Raw genomic sequence first — 24,133 nt, 5'->3', positions numbered from 1 at the left:
ATTTACGCATTCATTATTTACTTTGCTGTATTTTATTGCTGTGCCAGTATTTAATTAACAAGGTCGGTTATTAATTCTTTTTAGCAAAAACTTAAGATGATACAGTGTAGAAGATTATGTGCTGTCAGAAAACTAAAATTAATTATCTTATGATTTAAATCTTCAAATAAATTAAGAAGATATAAAAAACACATGAATGGAAACTTTGGAGTGGTCCGATAAATATTTCATTATTTTAATTCTACTTGCTTGTAAACGTGTTTATTTATTTCATATCAGACTTTCATGTAGCGGTTTCAGTAAGAATGAACTTGCTAGCAAGTTATTACAATAATTAGGGCGACCGCAAACCGACGCTGTATTTGAATACCGTCCGTCGAATTGGACCTAAAAACCTTAAACCGGTACTTCAATGTTAGTCATTCACATCTTTCATGGCAGCTGCATAACTCCTAAACTCAATGAATCTAACTGCCTTCAATGACCTTAACATTATCGGCTATAACCTAAACGAGGACCACAGTAGGGACTGTAAAGAAAATCATTGGTTGACCTACTTACCGTGAACAGGCAAATACCGAACGGTGGGAGTGCAAGGTGAAATGGTGCTTAAGTGAAAGAGGTAGGTGTTAGTTTGCGTGAAAGTCGTTTGTAGGTCTGTAGGCCTGCCGCGCTCTATGTGGGCGAGGCGCGCCTCTGTGTGCGTGCACGCAGACCGGAGATAGCAGCCGGCAGGGGCGACCAACTCGAGGAGAAATGCGCCGCATTCAATTTTATGTTTACTTGGACGATTTAAGTGTGTTGTTTAAAGGTTTGTTAATTTGTAGTACATTATTATTATGTAATAGTAGGGATAAAAACAACGATAAAATTATTTACTTTTACGATCAATTTAAGAACCTATGAAAATCTTAAAATGACGTGAATTATCTCGAATATTTTCACACATATTATGAAACCCTCGAACACCTATTTAATTAATATAATATAATTGTTTCTTTACCCAATTTGCAATAATCTGAAAAATCAATTCATCCGCATGTTATATCGTTGTAAAATAATGCACAAAAATTTAGCAGAATACAATTTTATGACCACGACCATCAATATTATTGTATAAATAAATCGTAACTAAACTAACAAAATCGCAAGGCTACGAATAAACGCAACTCGTATTTCCACCGAGCGCGTAGCTCGGCGCATGTAGGCTACGGTGACGTCACGCGCGCGCCCGCTGCGGCCCGCGCTGCGCCCGCCCTGCCGCACAGTGGTGGTAGAAAATTTTTGGTGGGAAGTAAGTGGGGTGCGCAAGCGGCGCAGTCAGTCGACGAACCGCGCGGCAACCGCCCGCCTCGGGAGTGCAGTGTGTGACCGCCCTAACATTACATACATCGGACTGTTGAGATCACAGTGACGCTCGAAAATTCAGTGTACGTTCCAAATTCAAAAATCAAAACACAACGTTGTTCCATTTCAAAATCAAAGAAATACGGAGCACACGCGGTGTTTATGGGAAATGTTTGTAATTGGCATTTATAAGTGACGTGACAGTGTTTTGTGGACGCAGTGGAAGCACTACGGAAGCCAGTTTTTTTATTTTTTTCTATTTTTATATTTTCTCAAGTCTTTCTACCCTCTTTGTAAATATTCGAACGAATATTTTTAAGATACTTTATTTATGCCAATCACATCTTTTCCTTTTTCTTTTCTTAATTTTTACTAATAACCAATACTTTATTTACTAACTGCATGTTCTCTGAGTAGAATCTCTAAATAAACAATGCCGAGTACCGGTATCTAGAATTACCGATATGTTTATTGTAAACTTAATCGGAAAACTGGGTCTTCCCGTGTATATCAGTATGCGCGCGAGTCAGTTTTTGGCTGATAACTAGAAGGTCGTCCAACTGGTTTTTTTACAGTTTTAACGGCGCCCACTTACCGCGACGACACGAATTAATGGCTATTTCTTTGTTTTACACGTTTCTTGAAATTTCATTATCTCATAAGGACTAATTCATTGAATTCCAATAATTAAAGACGATATTAATAACAATTTAGAACGTTATTTGTATGTTTTTAACTAATAAAAAAGCTTATCATTAACATTATAACTACTTATCAGCTAAATATTTATGCGACTTTTTATCAAAGTATATCTAAGTTGTACCATAAAATGTAAAGTCATGAATAAAATATTGCAGAAATTATAAAGATGTCATATTGAATTAATTATTCGTAAGTGATAGGTTTATAGCATACCATAATTAGTAAATGCAATGCATTTTACAAAAACTAATTTACCACTTGCCAATTGCAATTAATAATGACACCTAATTACGCGCAATTCATGATTACCGGCGTCCAAAGTTACCTCTAGAGGTGAGTAGACTAACAGAATTAGTTTCCCTTCTATCGCCTGCGTGCTCAGAGTACTTCTTCTTGTTTCTAGTCCCGATCCCGTCTCTCTTGCTATCCGACCCCGGCTCTCTTTGTGCGCTGTTGAAGGCATCCCAGTGTTTGACAGTTGCCGAAATAGTTCTCCAGTTTGACAATCGGACGGTTGCAAGTGGACCATTATAATAATGTTTCGGATTTGACAATACACGAACACCGCTCTATTTCTTGCTACAGAATTGCTCGGTAAGTATTTGTAAAGTTTACGACGGATTTTGCAAGATATTCTTTTCGCAACAATTTTTTTGCAAAAGCCAATATTGATTTGATTGTTGCTTGTTTTATTTCATAGTGTTGGCGCATATAAATTTTATTTACACTTTGTATGGTCTAAATTATGTTACATTTGGATTTTAACATATTATAATTACATTGTGTGAAACTTAATTTTATTTGGTTTTGTAATCATAATAAAATTAGGCTTTTTAGTATTGTATAAATGTCACAACGTGACCTGTCTTTATCTCAAATTGATTGAGATAAAGATCAAGATACAAACTGCCTGATAACTACAAGTTCAGTTTATTAATGATTACATTACCTTTAATTGTATTGCATGCTGTACAATATCAACATGAAATCTTAATTTGAACTTGAATAATTGCCTTAAATATCTTGTCTAACATAACTTAGTTTGTCAAGTACAATCGGTGCCCACGTGCTCGGTCCCAGATCGTGTTGTAAATAAAATAGACCTTAGAACGCAATCTATGCCGGCACCTTAACCTGAAACCTAGCGCACAATTTACAACCTACAACCAAAAGATCTACAATTCTACATTGCAAAACTATTCCCATTTGACTTTATCTCTCTCACTCAGCCTGCGACGCTGATTTATATGAAAGAGACAGATATCACTGTTGTATCTAAATCAGTTGCTGGAGTAGACCCTGAGCACTCTCGTCAATGGTTCCGCACTCCACCCACCGTTGCCCAACGCGATCCAGCCTTATGAATCATTCTGTCTTTGTGAACATGCTTATCGTAACGGATTAGAGGTCAAAGTCGAACGACAAATAAGTTTAAAACCTATGCATCATCGACCTTTGTGATGTATTGGTTAAAATACTGTTATTTGGTGGAAGGTTGCAGATTAGTGACACACATCCACATGACACTGTAAAGTGCCCAATATTCAATGATTTATTCAAATGTTTTCCTTGACGATAATTACCCGATAATAAACGTAGCTTTTATAACGATCCTTTACTTCAAAATACTAAGCTCGGAAAACTTCAAACAGCTTTAACTAGTGTTGTAATTTATTAACTTACATTTTAAATGCATAGGATCGTTTTGTATGTATCGATGTCTACAATCAAACATAATTAAACACCTACTTTATTGATAAACACTATGATATCAAAAATATACTTCGCGCTAAAAAATAATCGTGTCGCATTATACAATGGCTATCTGATATGCAATCAGATAGCGGGCTTCTGTGAAACATACAGATGTTGCTTTAAACTATAATGGCGGAACATAATGAAACTATTATACACAAATGAGCGTGACCTATAAACCTAGACCGATAAAGGCGGACAAAGACAGCTCGAGTCCATTACAATATCCCTGACAAGCACCACAAGCACCCCGCTCGAGTGGCCGGTACTGATTATCCGGCCCGGTAATGAGGTCAACAGCATTAAGGCTTGCAATACGAATTTATACTAGTATTGTCAAGCTGGATATTTTAATTTAGATTACAGTAGAACGCCGATTATCCGAACGCCGATTAACCGAATCGCCAATTATCCGAATCGGTCCTAAGCGTAATATAAAAAAATAAAACCAAGTAATTTTTGATTTGTTTTTTTGGAACTGAGATATATTACAACTGAGCGTTATTGTAGCAGTTCTACAATAACGCTCAGTAGAAATATGTCTGTTTTTTAAACTTATTAAAGTTTATTCTATGTGTGACAGTTCGTTTTTCTCTATTACCAGTCTATGTCCGATTATCCGAATTTTCGATTATCCGAATCGACCCCGGTCCCAATTAATTCGGATAATCGGCGTTCTACTGTATCTGCAAGCTTTTGCTAATTAAAGACAACTTAAGAAAACATCACGGCTCTTACAGTACAAAAATAAAGTGTATAAATATATTGAAATTGTCAGTTAACACCTTAATTAAAATAAAAGCGTGAAGGATGAAAATAAAATGGAAACATCTTCATTGGATGCAAAGTGAAAACTTTAATTATGCCATGTTTTGCACCTTTAACTATTTCACGTGAAGTTTTTAAAAGCAGTGTTTTCTTGCTTCTAATTACGTTAAGTTTACATAGCCATCATTTAATTCCCTAGCATATTAATTTGTTATGATTTTCAGCTGAATGTTGCCTTCTTTATTTAGTTGTCAATCTATCATATTACATAACTTCGATTATATTTTTACTTTTCGCATGAACATGACACGTGACACATTAAGTAATTTATCAAGAGCGCCGTGCATAACTAAGAATAATAAAAACTTGTAACTTTTAAAATCTGGATTTTTAAACAAATATTTTAAAATCTGAAGTAACAAATATTAATTCCATTTATTCTTTTATTTTTCTTAGTCCTATTGAACAGGCATACATATTACAACTCCAAAGCATGTACTTAAGTACTCAATATTATTTAAAACGCATCTATCACTCGATGCTATTTTCAGTCCCTAGTCATACACTGCTAAACTGAATGAACATAGGCTTCAGTTAAACGTTAACCGACAAACTAGAATATTGTTTAGAAATTTCCACAGTAACTCCACAGACTCAGGCGTTTTGTAGATAGAAGCATTATGAAATTATCTTAATTTTCATTGATTTATTATTTATGTGAAAGTTCTGCAAAAAGACTTAGTACCTACCTATAACTTAAACCTACCACGGGTTCGCTAACAGTGTTTGAGATTGAATAAGTAACACCATCCTTAATTTCGATTTACAAAGAAATTAGGTAGTTAAGTATATCGTGTGAAATTACTTTGCAAATTGAGAAAAAGCTCGCTTTACTTACTTTAATCGTAAAATGTACCGTTCACCAAAGATTGGACAAAACAATTCACAAAAAGCATCTAGTACACAAGTTAATGTAACCTAAATGAAACGATCGCCATTACCGTAACTAACAACCAAAGAGAATAGCGAATCAAAAATAAAATGAAAGTAGCGTCAGATCTAGAACGGCAAAGGTCTAAGTGACACATATACGAGGGAGGGGGGAGGGGGGGCGCGCAACTTTCACTGCGGAGATGCGCGCGGCAATGACCATGCCAGCCAATGTCAAGTGCATAGCGGAGATTTCTCTATTTTAGATTTGCGATTCATGAATTTTTGATCGCGTACCCTTATTGATTCGTTACCCTTGTTCATTGTGGAAAACCTTGGGGGAGGCCTTTGTCCAGCAGTGGACGTCATTTGGCTGAAACGACGACGACGACGACCCTTATTGATAAACATTGGTCAGTAGTTATAAAACTACACAGTGTTTTGTTTTCTTTTGTGCAGTATTTATCATAAGAATAGGTAAAGAGAGAGTTTTCCTTTAAGACATGAAACTTTGATAAAGTGCCCGTACTAATAATCGTTCTTCGGTAGTTTTAAAATCACATTGCTTTGTTTTCTTTGTCCAATTTTATATCATTAGAATAGAAAGAGAGAAAATAAACGCATTATTCTGCTTAGCAGCGCTTATTAGTCAGAGTAGATTTATTATTTATTACATATTTTATCAGAAATTCAATAATATTCAATAACGTGACGTCCATTCACTAAGTATATTCTAGAAAAAATCAAGCGTGTGTGTTACTGAGCGGTAGGGAAATATTCAATATCCTATTCATATTTATTATAAAAATAGGTAGTAATCTAGAACCCTCCAAAACAAATTAATTAATAATCTATTTTGGGTCATGCAAACCAACCTCGGTGTTTCCCAGACAGCAAGGACGCTGCTGCCGATGCTAAGTTACCACACCCGGCTGAATCACGGCTCATAGCTAAGCAGTCGTTTATGTAATGGCCGGTGACTCCTCTAATGCTAATTAGTGAATAACACCATTTTTTGAGTCAAGGAAAAAGTATCGAAATATGTTTAAATATAAAGCTAACAAAAAATGAGTTAACACAATCGAAGGGAGCAATCGATGTTAACATTTGCTAATATAGACATCATTTTTTGTGCTAAGTTCATGCATCCATAACAACTTGTATTCATTTTGATATTTTAAATTTATAACCATGAGTGATAATTACAGTTTTCTTCTCAGCATTTTTTTTATGAAAGAAAAAAGTAAATTAGCAAAGATTTTCTCACATATCAACGTAGACTACCTTTTTAAAAAAAAACGGATACGGTCTGATATCGTTATCAAAACGAAACCTATGATAAGTCGATATCAACCGCATCCTTATCTTTCGCGCTCGCAAACCCGGCCAGCGTCGCTCGCCAAAACAAACGTCCACACACAGCGCGCGCGCACGCACCGCGAATGGCAACGAGCCGCGGACATTGGCCGCTGGAGAAAGCGGATCGTCAGCTGATCGCAGGCGCTGCCGGCGGCTTGCGAAATGGAAGGTCGTGTAGATCCACGATCGAAACATCTAGCCAAACAAGTATATTTCTAGCTAACAATACTGAAATACTGAAACAATTTCCGACGTATATACGCCTCAGATCCACATCATTGCACAGAAAAATACTCTTTTGTTTTTTGTTTCTTAGCAATGTTGTTTAATATCGCAGTTAAATTCCACTAAACGAATTGAATAATAGTTGTATTATAAATCAACCATTACCGTTGCTTTCTGTGTACACAAATATTTCCGACATTGCGCAAAACATAAACCAACAACTGTTATTGCACAAAATTGTATAAATAAATAATAATTAAACAATAGGGAAAAAGAAAGTGCTGTTCATTTCTTTATTTCATTTAACGATTGACATCAGGGAAATCAATATTCGTAGCTCAACAAATTCGCAAACATGCAAAAAGGAAAACTGGCTTCCACATAATATACGAGTCATAATCTCACGTCACGGGGCTCCGTCTCGCGGCGTGCGTAAGAGAAAGCCGCCGATCTGTCACCGCCCCTCCCCTCCCACCGGTCTAGACCTAATTCCAGCCTAGAGAGTGCCTTTGACCTATATTTTCTAATCGGACATGATTGGTTGATTTTAAATGAGGGTTATAGTATCAATATGTATATTTTGCATTAAATCATGCATAGTATCCATGTTGTGAAGGAAAATGCGAGTTACAATAGCCAATGATCAAGATTGCAAATTGTTATAATTTTCCTTTTTACGCTATGTAAAATTATTTTAATAATGAAACATGCTTAAAGTTATTATATTATGTGAAGAGAAATAATGATAAACGCTTCAGATGTCGTTGATGTCTTTTATATGGAAGCCGCTCTCCAAAATTTTTCGACATGTTTTACTTACAAAAATGGTTCCTCAAATCGAACAAAAGTGTTTCGTTACATAATAAACACAAAAATTCGGGTTCCGAACAACAAAAACTAATAACACCTTACGAAGACAGTATTGAAATCGAATAACACATGTGGGTGAACAATGGACACATGTTGCCGAATAAGCTCTCCAGAGCTTTCCCATCGCGAGACTTTCCCCCGATAAAGGAGCTTCGACAGATGCGCCTTGAACCCTTCAATCAGTCAATATTTGAATTTGGAACGCGAAAAGAAAAAAACGACATGTGCACTTTGTGTGGGAGCGTACCTGCAATGAGGTTTTTTGTGGATTTTTGGAAGGGTTTGTAGGTTAGTGGTGCTTTGATTGTGGCAAAGGGTTAGCAGTCAAAAGGCACAAAAAATATCAAGTTAATTGATGTCGTATTCAATACCGTCTTGCATATTAAAAATGTTATTGTTTTTCACTTAGTAATCTCTAAATGTTACTGTAAATATTATATCATAGATATACAGTTACATTATTACCAAATAACTAAACTATTTTATTTCTGAATTTCATTCATTTTCATTATAACGTTTAGATAATGTCTGAAAAAATATTTTCTAAATGGAAGTTCTTAAAAAGAAATAATCTATCTGTGACTGACATTAAACCAACATTGATAGATTCGTGGGTACGAGTAGGTATAATCTCAATAACAATATCTTAACTAGTTGTGACACTCGTGTCTGCTTGTAGCCTGTCGTAGCACGAGTGCAATTACTTTGGCAACCAACGACAATGTTACGAGTACAATTGCTACACACGACAATCGAGACCAATCAGCTATTGACATGAGCATTAGAGTATTAGGAAATATAATACAAATACTATAGAAAAAAGAAATGCGCAAGCCTCACATTCACTGAAAAAAAGTTTGGGTACTGCTTACACAACAAAAGTGACCACCGAACTAAGTGTTAACTATAACCAAACTAAGTCTAGCTCACTACAGAATTATTTGTTTAATTTACACAACATTTTTTTCCTCATAACCAAAGTGTTCGGTGGTCATTTTTGTTGTGTAAGCAGTAACCAAACATTTTTTTAAGTGCTCTAAAAGAAATTGAGCAGTTTATCATAAAGTTTTTGCAAAAAAATTCAACGCCCGTATTCACAAACGATGCTTGCTTAAGTAAAGCAGCAAATTGAACGCACAGCGTTGAATAGAGCTCTGTGATTGGTTCGTGTGTCACCCTGTGCGTCCACGCGCACTGTGAGACCTAATAGTAATGTTTGTGTATACGGGTGTAAGTTACCCAGTTTCCCCTTGTCTCTTTTCATATATAAATGAAAACCACAAAAAAACTATTTATTAATCGGCAATTATAACAAAAACTGTCAACATGTAAAACTAAGGCCGGGTTGCACCATCTTACTTTAACTTTGACAAACATCAAAAATCTGTCAAACTCCATAAAAAAACATCGGTTATCGTCATAGTTACGGTCAAAGTTAGGTGGTGCAACTCAGCCTAAGTCTATACTAGCTACTGCCTCACTGTTAGTTATTGACTTAACCCTTTAATCACATCCTCCAAATAACCGTTTACAAATACTCAAAACTCCCACACTTTTTATGCCCAAGAAAAAATTGAGCCCTACATCTCTAAGGATGAGAGGCGTCGAATTACATCATGGTTCTTACTTCCGGCGTTTATTAAAACGATATCCGGTCCTTTACCAACTAGCCTGAATAAACACCTGATTGTGTGGTATTGTTAAACATAATGATAGGGTAAATATCTAAGGATATAACGGGTTATGGTATTACTTACTAATAAACTTTTGAAAAAAATGTAATGAGACAAAGAAGCATTCTAACTTTAATTTTTTCAAATGAAGTAAAATTTTTTTGGTTAAATTTCCACCTGCAGAACACACTTTACGTAATAAATAAAAACAAACTTTGGATAAAGCTTCATGAACTATATAAACTAACAACCAAACAGAACATTCTCAATATTGACCTACATTATTCTCCCGGAGCACTGATAGATAAGCTTAAAAGCTAAGAGACGTTTATACGTGACGTACGTTTAGACGTGAGGCGGGTCGCTACATTCCCTACAATATGGTCGAGTGAAGCGATGGCTGGTTCACACGTCATGTCTGTGAACAGGCGCTGCCTTCGGGGACTGGTCAAGGAAAGATATACCTGACATAAAATATATGTATCAAAACGCAACAATTAACCTAGAAATTAGCACGGCACTAAAGAAATTTATTCAAAACTGCCACGCGGTCTCGTGCTAGATGGGCGTCTTAAAGGCCACCTTCTATCAACGGGAGCGCGTGGTAAGTAACTTGCTTCTGAATGTATGTAACTTCCTACTTTTTTATTTTTAAACCGGCAGACAGTGGTGACTGAGTTTGTTGCGGCGCTTCTTCTCAGCACTTGCCAAATGTTTGTCTCGAAGCGCTGGTAGGGCAAAAAAAGAATGAGACATGTATAGGCTCCTTAAGAGCATTTGACGATTTGCAAGAACTAATTTAATTAGTCTAAACAAATAAAGATAATTTTGATTTTGATTTTGATTTTATAAGAGCTTTTTGAATACTACAAAAAAACTTATACAAAAATATCTTATTTTATCCTCTATGTCTAAAACTATTTCTCTCATTTCTGCAATCGAGCAATAAGATATTCTTATCGACCTAACAATCGTGCAACTTTATATCTAAACGAGATCCAACTCCACAAATACCGGGAGGCTGTGGATTAAAGGAACGAGACGTCGATACACGTTAGAGCGAGACGCACGACGTCAACGTCCTGATTTGTCAATAAACTTGACCTACATTTCATTGAGGGCCAGGAACCTTTGTAAAGGATAGTGCACACGCTACGCCTAAGGATGGAAATACAAATATTAATTGTTAATAGAACCACAGTAGATAAGCTTTATATACTGTGATAGAACTTTGCAAGTTTGATTAATGTCATAAAATGTACATTGTACAACCAACTTTTAAATATATTTTATTTTATTAATGTTTCAAATAACAGAACAAAACTTGTTAGATCCCAAGAATATTTTTAATCTAAATTCGAAATCTGCAAGGTATCTCAAACGCTGTTATTACAGTATTTAATGCAGTCTTTTATTTTGATTTCAGTACCTAGTCATCTCTTTTTATTTTATTTTAAAAACTGTATTCATTGATGAAAAAATAAATTAATTGAAGTATAAACCATCAGACAGCGTAGATATCTTCGTTCACTTTGTATGCTTCATTCAATTCTCTTCAATCCTGACTCTCCATCTTATTTAAGAGATAAATTTCAGTACCTCCACTCCACTCACAATAGAAATCTTCGCTCTAGTCAGTCTCTTCAGCTTGCCACCCCTCATCATAGCACCGGCTTCATGTCCAACTCTTTCTTAGTCTCCGCTGTACGGCTCTGGAACGGCCTTCCGGCTAAATTACGCAAACCTTCTTCCAAATTTACTTTCAAAAAGGCTCTGCGCAAACATTTCAAGGAATGACCTTTTTTCTCCATTTTCTCGCTATCTCAGACATGAGTGATGTGTACATCTATAATATTATTATGTTTATGTATTTATGTGTATGTCTATTATATTTATTTGTATTATGTTATTTATTTTATGTAATCTTATGTAAGTAGGTTTATTATCAAAAATGTAAATTTTTTGCACCGCCTTACTCTTTCTGCATGACCCGTGGTTGACTGGCAGATAATGCCATCTGGCATTAGTGCATTTGTTACTTTGTGTGCTGAAGTATAAATAAATAAATAAATAAATAAATAAATAAATAAATAAATAAATAAATAAATAAATAAATAAATAAATAAATAAATAAATAAATAAATAAATAAATAAATAAACCTTGTTATTTTTAAACATTGTCGGCAGTGTAGGCGCGGCTTTTCCGAGGTCCTTGTCCGAGCGTGGACGGCGCTGAACTCACACGTATTTATGGCCTTAGGCGCGTTTTAGGCGCAGGCGCAGGTTCTTAAGATTCCTATCATATCGTTTTTAATAATTATTGTACATTGTAAAACAAAAATTGACATTTAGAATATGTATGCTTGCGTACTATTAAACTGGTAATAATTATGATGGATGAACTTACTTAAAGGACTTAAACTTGAAAGGTTTTTGTAACTCTAACGCAAAAGAAATGAACGGGTTATAATGTAAACGATTTTGAACTTCATATAGGTATAAATTTACATTAAGTCGAGATCTTGCCGTTAGTTCCATTTTCAAGTGGTAATGAACGCACACGTAAGCAACATACACCAAAAAGGTAAATTGCCCTAAATAAATAAAAAATAACAAATGAAGGTACCTAACTTAACTTTGTTTAACTATAACTATGTGTGTTATTATGTATTGTTCTGAAGAAATACAAATCCTTAAATACCACCAAAGCGAGGATAAAATAATACTTTCCTTTTTATTACTTGAGTCTCGTGGCAGATTTCCGTTAAATGTTTTACCTATATGAACTACAGTTTGCCTCTCCGCTGAAGTCATAAACCAAAACCAAACCGGACCTATGTCGGCGCTTCAGAACCGAACGAGGCTCCGTCCACCATAGCGAAAGCATAGCATTGTGCAGTTAGCGCGCTCCGGACACCGCGCAACAAGGACGCGGGGAACTGTGTATGATCACTATAGTGCAGTTTATGCATTCTGTTGTCTATTGATTATTTGTATTAAGAAGCATCTTATTCCTAGCGACTGCGTCTTCAGTAGCTTAATTATTTTAATTCATGTCATTTTTAATAAAACTAGATATGTACAAATTAAGAACAAAGTACAATATATACAATATTGTTATTTAATTTTTAGTGTTAAGAGTCGCATCTCAAACTAATTTGAAAATTATAAATAACTTGAAAAAAACGAACTGCCTAAGGCGGAAATTGAACTTTAATTGAATTGGGTTCAATTCCCGCCTTAGGCAGTTCGATTTTTTCAAGTTATTTATAATTTTCAAAATATTGTATTGATACAACAATTATTCGCATAAGGCGTTCTATAAATGACAAAGATCTAGGTAAGTCATTTTCAATCACCAATCTCCTATTACGAGTACCTATCTTATCTGTTGTTTATTTCAGTATTTCAGACAGTTTTTACAACGATTGAAAACTTTTGTTCCGTACACAACAATCTAATGAATTATTTAGTCTTGTCAAAGATGAGTTATGAATTTAAATAAAATGATACCGAAGACACAGTCGCCCGGAATAAGATGCTTCTTTGCAATAGCCGTTTGTATATCTGTTGCAATACTCGTAATTAAATTACTGGTCATGTTATTGTTTGCTTTGTGTAGTAAACAACAAGATCAGTCTGACTAGTGATGCAGATCAAAATCCGTTTATGTAATTGATTGTTTATTTCGAAAATTTCTTTAACTTGAAAAAATCTCAATCAATTACACATGCTCATCTCACGCGCACCGGTCAACAGATTCGGGCGGCACCCGAGTAGGTTGGTAACTGTCAAAACGCATAGCTGCGCGCGCTCAGGCGTGCCCCAGCGGTACCCCACGTGCTACGCGCGGTACTGTTAGCGCGTGACGTCGATGGGACAACGGTGCGGCGGACGATGGGAACCAAGGAATAGCCTTTTAGGTTTAGTTGGTCGCGTGGTCTAGTTTTTCCGATTGAAAACATACATTACTTGGCTCTAGGAAGGTCATTGAGCAGAAAATATACATTTTCAGTACCTTTTTCAGGATCAGAGAAATCCAAAATTACAGCCTTTGTAATATTAATTTGTCTTGTATTTGCATACTAAGCATATTTGTGTCTTATCACTCAGGCTGGCTGAGTCACTTGCAATACACAAACACTACAAAGTATTATGAAAACATGTATGTATTTCAATGGATTAAAAAAAACTACAAAGCTAGAGCTGTAATCATGGTTTGAATACGTTTAGCCTTTCTTTCATTTAGTGAAATGAGGCTTAGTAATTCAAACCATAATACTCAATTCAAATGAAAACAATAACTTTGACAAGCACTTGCGACAGCGAAACACACTGAGAAAGTTAAGGGCGTATTCCGCCCAAAGCCGCGCAACAAACGCTATTATTCCGCGCTCCATTGCGCGCGCGCGGAGAAAGTACGCGCTAATAAGCGTAATTTATTCACCACATTAAGCAGATTAATCCGCCCGATACTGGTCACATGAAGTATGACGGATGTGAGATACTTAAACAACGAAAAACTTCATAAAGGTGTTCTATGCTAATAAATCATTGTTATCTTTTGAATCGCATCATCGATCTTCTATTGGCTTATAACTTGTACAATATAACTAAAGGTAAAAAGATGTAATAAAATATAAAAGTATGCCAAGTATTTATACGTTCCAATCGTCTCCGGTGCCGGAGTGTCTATACTTTAATTATATATCAAATATTTATTATCAAAAACATTGACTCTTTTAAAAATAATATCCGAAAGATTTTAAGTTTAACTACTTTGTATCATGACACTTGCTTTAGTCGGTAGTCTTAAAATGTATTTAAAGTAGTTTTATGAGATTATTTGTTACGCTTACAAGTTTTATTAGTACCGCCCACTACCGTGTTAAAACTATTTCGGCTGCATGGATGGATGCTGGTTGAATGTATCTTTTTAAACAGCGTGCTAGATGAGGTAAAAATGTCGCTAAATTCCTCATTGAAGAAAGATTAGGTACTTGTTGAATGCAGCAAAGATTTCATGTAAATAAAAAAATCTCCAAACAGTAACTGTTCAGAATTAATTTCATTATGTAAAACAATTCAACTATCTGTGGTCGCGATCCTCATCAGTGAGAAACCGAGGAAGAAAAACGCAACTCAAAGTAAAGCAAACAAAAATAATTCATTCACAAGCAACGTGTCATTGACAAACTCTAATACAGACATGAAATTTAGCATCGCTTGTAGTTTTCCTCATCTAAACCTCACAAGAAACGCTTCGATGTGATCGAGACCAATCGCCTTTTGTTCGAAATATCGGTCAATATACACGAGCTCGATGGTAACATTAATATTCACCGTAACTATACCAAATCATATTTATAAAGGGATTTTAATTCGCACCTGACACGGGGATGACATTTTAATTAGTGATTACGAATTTTTTCATTTTAAGAAAGTTTAACAATCTAGGTGGTAATTCACATATAGAACTAATAATGCTAAAAATGTGTTGCAAAGTTTTGAATTAGTACATGTAGCGTCATCAACTTTCTTACAGAGATTATTTTCCATGTGATTGGAAGAACAAAATAAGTATTAAAATTAGAAGTCTTTAACACTTTGATGATTGCCATTATTCTTGTTCTCATGTGTTTTTTTTTCTGTTACACAGGTAATACATCAATTTTGGTGGTGGCTATGACGTTGAAGATCATGTAAGTTAAACACAAATTATATTCGTTTATGGGTGGAATGTCCGAATTCATAAAATGTCTATTGTGTTCGGTTAAATTATTCAAAAGGACGTAATCCGGCGCTTGCGCACAAGGAATCTAATACAGTTAGACAGCTTTATAAGATGGGATTAAGAGCGCGTGGTTTATTCCCAGCGGATTCCTTGACGATGTATTAGCTTTAAGTCGTATTAAACATTTTACAGTTAAGCTCAACATGATAACTTTTATTATGAAATAAATATTAAATGATAGTTTGATAGAAATCGTCGTCCAGTTGTGATAATCTACGGATTCAAATCAAAAATCAAAGAATTCACTAAAAAATATTGCCTTTTAAATAAATTAGCGGCAGTGCGGTAGGTACAAATTGAAATGAGTAAACAAGATTCATTTGGTGGTAACGTACATTTATGAAAACTCATCTATGCAAAAAAATTCCGTGATATGCAGAAAAAGCTAATATTGAGGTTGGTCATTGATGATGTGGTTGAATCTGTTTTCAATCGAAATCCGATCAATAAAAAAATATACCCGCATTGGTCCAAACGACCAAACCATCCAAGTATCTGAACCACAAAAATCTTAATATAAAAACTAGCACGTAGGCGCACTTGTGAATCTAGGTTTCGGGGCCACAACTCTACAGGCTCATCTGAGGGGCAAGGTGGGGAGAAATGGCCCACAGGGGGGCAAATGACCGAAGGGGGGTCTCGGAAAGTGAAAAGATAACTGTATACGACTGATTCACAGTTCTTAATTAGTGTTTCGGCATTCGCGAGTCGTGTCCATGTTATTATTGTTTTCGATTGTTGGTGATGGATCGAAGCCTTTGACACTTGTTGATGAATTGCCTTTTTTGTGTGGGTTGTGAACTACCGAACTGTTCTTCGGCTTTGATACTTCACCAAGCGTTATGGTTTGAATAGACACCTTACAATTGCAAAGTATCAAGTACGATCAAGGCGTCTATTTGACGAAATTAAATGTTAAGATTAATTTCTTCTATACGTAGAGAACGAAGGTGGATCTTTTACAATAACCGTTGATGAATGATGATCTTAATTGTTTTTTAGACAATCAATCAAAAACTAATTATGACTTCTGTGTCAAACATGTATGTAGGTATATCGATAAAAAAATCAGTAAATGCTAACGCTCGTCATCCGCGATTTTGATCTCTAGTTTTGGCACTATGAACTTAAAATGTTTTACAGAAAATCTTAGTAATTTCATTGAAACAATACATAATAGTGTCTTGCAGTTTTACAAACATTAGTCACGCCAAAGCTCACGGATTCCGTAGCGGGGATCTGATCCGGGTGAGAGACTTTCTCCGGTGCGTCATCGGATCCGGCCGCAGCAGGATGCTGAATTGGGTCTCGCTCCTGTATTTAGGGTTTTGCTAATTTTATTCGGATTCTGAGAAGAATGCGGCGCATTTTAGATTGACCTCAATACGTAATAAACCGGCCAAGTAGTTATATTTTTAAAGGGCTTCCTTACAATGGCATCTATTTTTTGGATCAATATTAAAGTTTTGATAAAAAATATAAAAATAATAGTTAACTGCAATTTTTTTTTACACTAATGACGATAAGATGATCCGTAATTTTCCTGTTTGTTTCCATTATTATACTTTTCATAAAATTTTCGAAATAACCACTTGCAAATTGAATTTAATCATTTCTTGTTAATATAATAACCTGTCCAATCAACCCCTAACAACTTAATGAACATTATAAATACGGTCGCTATCTCAATTCCGAGATATCGTCGTTTCCAAAAAGCCCGATTGAGGCCTCGAGTACCGTTACCCTCGGGACAAACCTGTTCAGGACGCGCTCCGGCGCTTATGGAAAAATGTTTTACCATGGACGCTCGGTGCGATATGAAAGAAGCCTTAAACTTAAAATGCACTTTGGAGCACCGACGTTAGGGCTGAGAAATTTAGTTATACTGATCAACGTAGCTTCTTAGTTAGCTGAATGAAAACAATTATAGCCATTAAGATTTGCGGTAGTCAGAAAAACTTACCCACTTTCCGCTTGAGTACTGAAATGATTAAAGCTCTAACTCGTTTTTCAGGGTAGTTGAACTATTGTTATCATTCCGCAACAACGCTGCTTTATAAATAGCAGGATATTGTTGATGAGCTAAACATTATTTTACTTAAGAGAGTTTTTTAACGAAGTGAGAGACTTGAAAGGACCCCAAAAAGCTTCCTCAATGAGGGTTTTCGCGAGTGAAAAATCCGCCAGATGGCAATACGTAGACGCGAGGTCCAAATGCTGCATGATTGGTCATTTTTGACATGACATTGACAGATATGTAAAAATCCACCAATCACGCAGCAGTCAGACCCCACATCCACGTCCCGCCATCTAGCGGATCTCTCATTCGCGAAAACCCTCATTGATGCGCGACTTTTGCACGTGCGACTGCGCACGTCGTGACGTTACCTACATTACTAAACGGTATTGCGGTTGTAAGACAAGGACGCAATTGGGTATTACTCGCAGGTATTAGTGTCCTGGCATTAATTTTAATAACATTTCCTAAATATGTAGTCATTTTAATATTGGAGTTTAAGTTAGTACGTGATCAGTATCGTGCATTGTAACTTTGTTCATAATTGTAATTTTTAAGTGTACATGTTGTAATGTAACAATGTTGGTAGACCTAATAAATAAATAAATAAATAAATCAGAACTCATTATCGGGAGGTTTTATAGCTTAATATTTCATTCAGAATACCGTTGTTGTAATAGATGATATTCGAATTGAATTTAAATATGTACTTAAAGTGGTTGAAAAACTTGAAAATGACCGAACGGTAAATAGGAATAGATTTTTATAGTTAAAAAATGCTGTATGTTTGTACTAGTATAACAAATTATTATCATACATACCTACTACTGAGAATGTTATCTTTGATCAATTAAAAATTAATAATAGGGATCACTAATTTTTTACTGTATGAATCTTTTCGAGGATTATCTTGCAATCCTGAGCCCTGAAAAATCAGTTGTTTTTCAATTTTCATTGGAATTTGATAAAACAGAAAATTTTTTCATGAAACTAAAAAAGCCGTCATCTTGTAAATTGGTCCATCGTCCAAATATTTCGCTAACAGTACCGAATGGCCGCCCAATTACATAGGATTTAGAGTAGGCTCCGTTACGTGTTTGTATGCGGTGCGTGCGCCCGCGCCTAATGAGTGACGTCACAGATAACGTTTCAGACACTTGTGAGTACACAACGCACTGTCCGAAATTTGGACTCTATCTCGGTCACTCATATGAGTGTCACTCATGTAATATTACATGTTACCCTGAGTGACAAAGACAGGAGAGCTGGAAATTTGCAAATCACGTTCGGAGTGGGCTCGCTGCAGTGAATGAGCAGACTAACTAAACTTTCATTGAATACTCGTATTTAATATTATTATTTTTGATTGAATGTTGATGTTTAAGAATATGAAATGCCAAATTTAAACTATTTGATTCTAGGTATTATGCTTATTTTTATTAGTTATTTGCCAAATATCGTGAGTATGCGAACAGAGAGACACATCACATGCTTTTAAATGATACTACCTATGTTTTTTTGGTTGAAGAAGAAAAAAATAATACATTGTAATACACATTTCGACTGTAATTAGGTGCCTATTTAAAATTATTATCCTTTAATTTAATTTATATCTTTTCCGTAAAATTTCGCAATCTTGCCCAATGTGTAAAATTCGATGACGCGTCCGCCCAAATTCCTCAACTCTATCACCAGCCAGTAACGGTGACGGCAACAAAAATAGTGGCCGGAGCATTCCGCCGCGACCGTTATGCTATTGGTTTTTATAACGCCTATAATTATATTTTTTATGCTCCGTGATTTTTCTCACGCAAAATTTTCGGCTGATATATCGCGGGGAGCGACGCACTGTGCAGAAAAACTGAGACGCGGAAAAATTGTAGCGAATTCATTCCGCAATCATTACGATGCAGCTTTGATGTAATTGCAAACAAAAAATGTTATGTTATATGAAAAATTATTGAATATTAACTTTATTAAAATATTTAGAAATAAATTACATACTAGCACTTACCAAGCACTTTTGATCTGAAACAAAAACAAAAAACATTATTAAAACATGAAATTAAATAACAAGCATCAACAACTGGTCAATAAATCTGAAGTTAATTAAAATACGTATTTACAAATCTTTTGTGCATCATACCCCAGATGATAACCATCAAAGATAAGGAGTTTTCCGAATTTTATTTGAAATCCATTCAAATAACGCAGTGCCCAAAAATGACTTAATAAACAAAAATAAAACAAACGACAACAATTCTCAAAACCAGGTCAACAGATTGAATACCAGACCTCCTCTAGCCCTCGCCACAATACCTCGACACCCAATGGCCACTAATTCGCGTTTCCAATCAGGCGAAGAGAACCAGGGCGCGCGTATAGCTATAAACATCACCGTAACTCTCTGACTACCGGCCGGTTTATCTTTATTGCATCGCGCCACCAATGAGGTCTACAGATCCGCCGACGCTCTAGGGCTGCCCCACTGTCCAAAAAGTCTTAATAATAATTCCACTAATGATCGCAGTCGTCATTTACAAATTTTTGGTTTGTGACATTGTGTTTGTGTGGCATAAAGTTTGTTTGGTCGGATTTGTTCGAATCTAAGCAGATAAATTAAAAGGATTTAAAAAACGAGGCACAAGTGCCAAACATATAGACAGTTATTTTTAAAATTTTCCTTATAATTATTGTAATTATTCTTAGTACGCAGCGCCTGAACTTTGTGCAATTTAAATCATAATTTTAAATATAATTGATAAAAATATTTATTTTCGAGTCACATTTGCAATTTTTTTTTATTTGGCTCGCAACATTGTAAACAATCCACAAATTCAATTACTGCTACTGCTGCTATCTTTCGAGAATAAATTATTCACTATTCTCATATTATAGTATTTTAAATATTTTTGGCTAAAAGTAATTTCTAATCCCTCAGTCATGGCAGCCCTATCGCCAATAGATCGATGTGATCGATCTTCGCAATTAATCTCGACGTAGTTTGTCATCGGCGGTTAGCGATGACGAGTTTATCATTTGGGGCGAGTTCGACTCGTGATCGATTTCACTGCTGTTCGATTATAGATCTCGCCTATTATGTTGTAGATCAATGTTTAAACATCAGTTGTCGTTGCTATTACACCGCAAATGGATGTACCTACTCAGTTAACGTACGGAGTTATTTGTAAAGTTATTTGAAAGCTTTTAAACATTTTTTGTAAAAGTATATTTCATTCTTTTTCGGACCTATCACCTATCTTATTTCCCCTCTTTGGTCAACTCCCTAAGGTGTTCAGCAGGCAATCTTGATTTTTTTAATTTTTTTGTGTAAAGGTTACTAGATGACTCTTGACTTTTGATTTTCTTACTTTATAGCTCTTTGGTACATGTATTTATTTATTTAATGAGTAACATAATAAGCTTACAGAAAACCCTAAGCGGTTACATGTTTAGTCACATTGATTACAATACACACATATTTCTTACATACATTGGTGTGGCGTGTAAATAGCCACACCAGGGAATAAAAAATTGCGGGGAAGAAAGATGATGCGGGGGTCGGCTGGTGACTCCAAACAACTCAAAAATACAGCTGCATAAAACGGAAACCACCAACCTGCGGATCAGAAGACGGAGACCAGGCTTCGAGGGTCGACCCGTCGATATTTCTTGCGGTTTTGATTATTTCAATATCTTCAGCAAATATTCAGCGGATTTTTCACATTTGATTTCGTTGACAGATGTTCCAAGACAACATAGAGTTTTTTCTTAATTTTCCATAGAGGTCTTTCGCGAAGGTTGGCTCCTGCGAAGGTGCTGGCCCCGAATCCGATAAACAGATTAGTGGGAAACCATCTCATGCAGCTAGATAATTTGAGAGTTGGAGCCACCGAAGAAAAGGAAGAGAAGAAAGTTGGACATAGGCCCAACCATACATACATAGTTGTATATAACTATATTCCATGATACTTGGTTTCAAACAAGCAAATCCACATCCTTTTCATAGGTTTAATGAGAACAATTGATGTTTGGAATGTTTTTTGCCAACAGAATTTATTCAGACTATTAGCTTTGCAACGTACTTAAAAGTAGGCAACAATAATTACTATAAACGTTTCATTCCTGTACAACAAAACATAAACCGATTTCTAAATCGTATAATAAAGCTGCAAACAAGTCTCTATGCTCGAGAACTAAGCTCCACCAACCCGCCTGACGTGCGCAAAAGAAAGTGGTAAACACATACACACGCGTGTACACGAGTACACACACATGGCGTGTACACATAAACATTATAATGGATAGGCAGCTACTACAACGGATCATTAGTGCGTGTGTCTTCAATGCAGCCTTGACTTTAAAGCGTCGCGAATAATGTGGGACAAACGAGCGCTAGCTTTTATCGTATTTATATCGTATTGTATAAACTAATTCACATTTACTTTACCATTTCAAAGTTACATAGCTAACATTTATGTAATTCGAATTTAATTTTTGTAGCATAAATGCTTTGGCGAATGTATATTTATTATAAAAACATGTATAACATTGTTAATTTGTTGAACATGCAGGTAAATGTGTCATGCATGATTATTGTCTCATATATTTTGTAGCGTATAAGAGTGTATAAAAAGTGGTTGTCAAAAAGATACGTTACAAATAAAAAAGATACGTTGTAATGTCTGAGCGTAACGCGTTGAAGTCTTTCGAAGAAAAATAAGACAAAACAAATAATTTACTCATCTAAGTATAATAATATTCTTTATTATTTCATATTTCTAAATTACTACTCATAATTAAATAACATTAGAACGTACGAGTACGTATAGGTATATTCGGCTGAAATTTCTAGCGGAATTATAACAACTACCACTTTTTTCGCTACTGCATGACAATTTATTGCCAATTTTGCTACGATGCATTTCTCTGACTCTCTACATAACATAAATTGCTTACTAAAACGATATCATGCTGCATCATGAACTTTCTTTTTCTGAAAAATTTTAAAAGTACTTTGACATCAGAAATGTAGTGAAAAGTTACAGACTAGGCGACCGTATTAGCGATCGGACGCGAAATGTAAAAGTTGTCAAGTCATTGGGCAAACAAATGGCGTATTATTTAAGTCCCTAGAAATACGATTTGGAGACTTTTCTATTTGTCAAGTAAAAGTTTTGTTACACATTCACAATCCTACACATAACCATCGTTACGAGATGCACATCCGGTATAGGTTTTTAGCATAAAGACGAGGTCAAAATTAACAAAGACAATAAACGTCGGAAAAAAATATGAACATAATTTTTGATATCAAGACTTTCTAAAATTTACGGCCAGGTTTATTAATATTTAAAGACCTATAAATCCTAATTAAATATTAAATGCTTCATATCTTGTGCCACTAAAATTTATGATCAATATCATAAATATTGGTTTATAACAAAAATAGTTGCCTGTCATCTCTAATTTCGCTCAACTTTTCACCTAATCTTCGATCTATCAAACATTAAATGGCTATCACAGTTTAAAATAAAACGTTCCTAGTTGTAATTTCGTACGGTATTATTTTATTATTAGCAAAGCTCGGGCATGCTTCTGGTTAAACCTTCTAAAAACTAATCGAATTTTAGTTTATGCAGTAAAAGGCGGGTATTTTATCGTAACTAATCAATTATTTGACTCATTTATTGTTTATTTGTTTTTATTGCCGTTGTGATAGTAATTAGATCTTGTAAACGTTACTTTGAACTTGTATTACTTCTCAACTACATGTTTAAGGCTGGGTTGCATCATCTTAATTTAACTTTGACAAACGTCAAAAATCAATAGTGACTGAGTTTCTTGCGCTGCTTCTTCTCAGCACTGGCCCATTTATTGTCCCAAAGCAGGTTTAATATTGGGACGTATAAAAGTGCTTTTTAAAAGCCTATTTGCAAAAATAAATGAGTTTTATGAGTTTTTAGGGTTCCGTACCTCAAAAGGAAAAAACGGAACCCTTATAGGATCACTTTGTTTTTATGTCAAACTCCATACAAAAAGCACCGGTTATCGTCATGATAAAGCTAGGTTAACCTCAATAAATCTCACAAAAGTCCTCATTGACACCGCATGCATTTCCTAACAGCAACCGTAATCCACCTGCTCCTGCGCACCCCACCGAAACCACAATTACGGAGGTCGCCGACCCCGAGCGCTAATTAGCGTCGTTAATAACTCCCGTCACAAGTTTCGGCTCATCTTCGGAATCGTGAGGTATGCGGACTGTTTGCGGGATGAATAATACTGCAAATTGGTGAGATTATGTTTACGATTTGAAAGTTTACGGATTGTTTAATCTCTGCCGCTCTACATATAGGAACTAATACTATCCTTTTTATTGTAAGGTAGTGTTTACAGATTCCTGAGTATAAATATTTTTTTCTTTCACTATAAAAATAATAGTAATTAAGACTGTCAAATTTTAGAGCCTATGCACGAATACACGAAAAAGGTATCTCCGTTAGAAAATCTAACTTGCATCTTTATTTATTTATTTACATAATATTTCATAACGGATTTACATAAATCTGGAAATATCTCATTTTACAAAGTTTACTTACCGAGATATAAGTAGGTATATCGTCTATCTTTAATAAAAACTAAATAATACCAATTTCACCTTGAATAAAAGCATAGTTTATTAGCTTTAAA

The 24,133-nt window shown here is 35.3% G+C and overlaps 1 protein-coding gene across 4 annotated transcripts in view; it reads left to right on the top strand.

Moving 5' to 3' along the window:
• The first annotated feature begins 1,304 nt into the window (after positions 1 to 1,304).
• ich (zinc finger protein ichor) overlaps positions 1,305 to 24,133 on the top strand; it is a 34,321-nt gene continuing 11,492 nt past the window's right edge. The window contains exons 1-3 of one of the 4 annotated variants that reach the window (XM_028311725.1): positions 1,305 to 1,430; positions 2,528 to 2,643; positions 15,289 to 15,331. The gene's annotated coding sequence lies outside the window, so the exon portion shown is untranslated. Of the gene's footprint in view, positions 1,431 to 2,452; positions 2,644 to 15,288; positions 15,332 to 24,133 lie in introns of all 4 variants that reach the window. The other 3 variants (XM_028311724.1, XM_028311723.1, XM_028311726.1) reach the window with 3 other exon arrangements.

Source organism: Ostrinia furnacalis, unplaced genomic scaffold, assembly GCF_004193835.3.
Source record: "Ostrinia furnacalis isolate ACB-3 unplaced genomic scaffold, ASM419383v2 OfSCF3544, whole genome shotgun sequence".
Lineage (NCBI taxonomy): Eukaryota > Metazoa > Arthropoda > Insecta > Lepidoptera > Crambidae > Ostrinia > Ostrinia furnacalis.
Note: the sequence above shows the minus strand (reverse complement) of the source record. Positions and strands in the feature narration are given on the sequence as shown.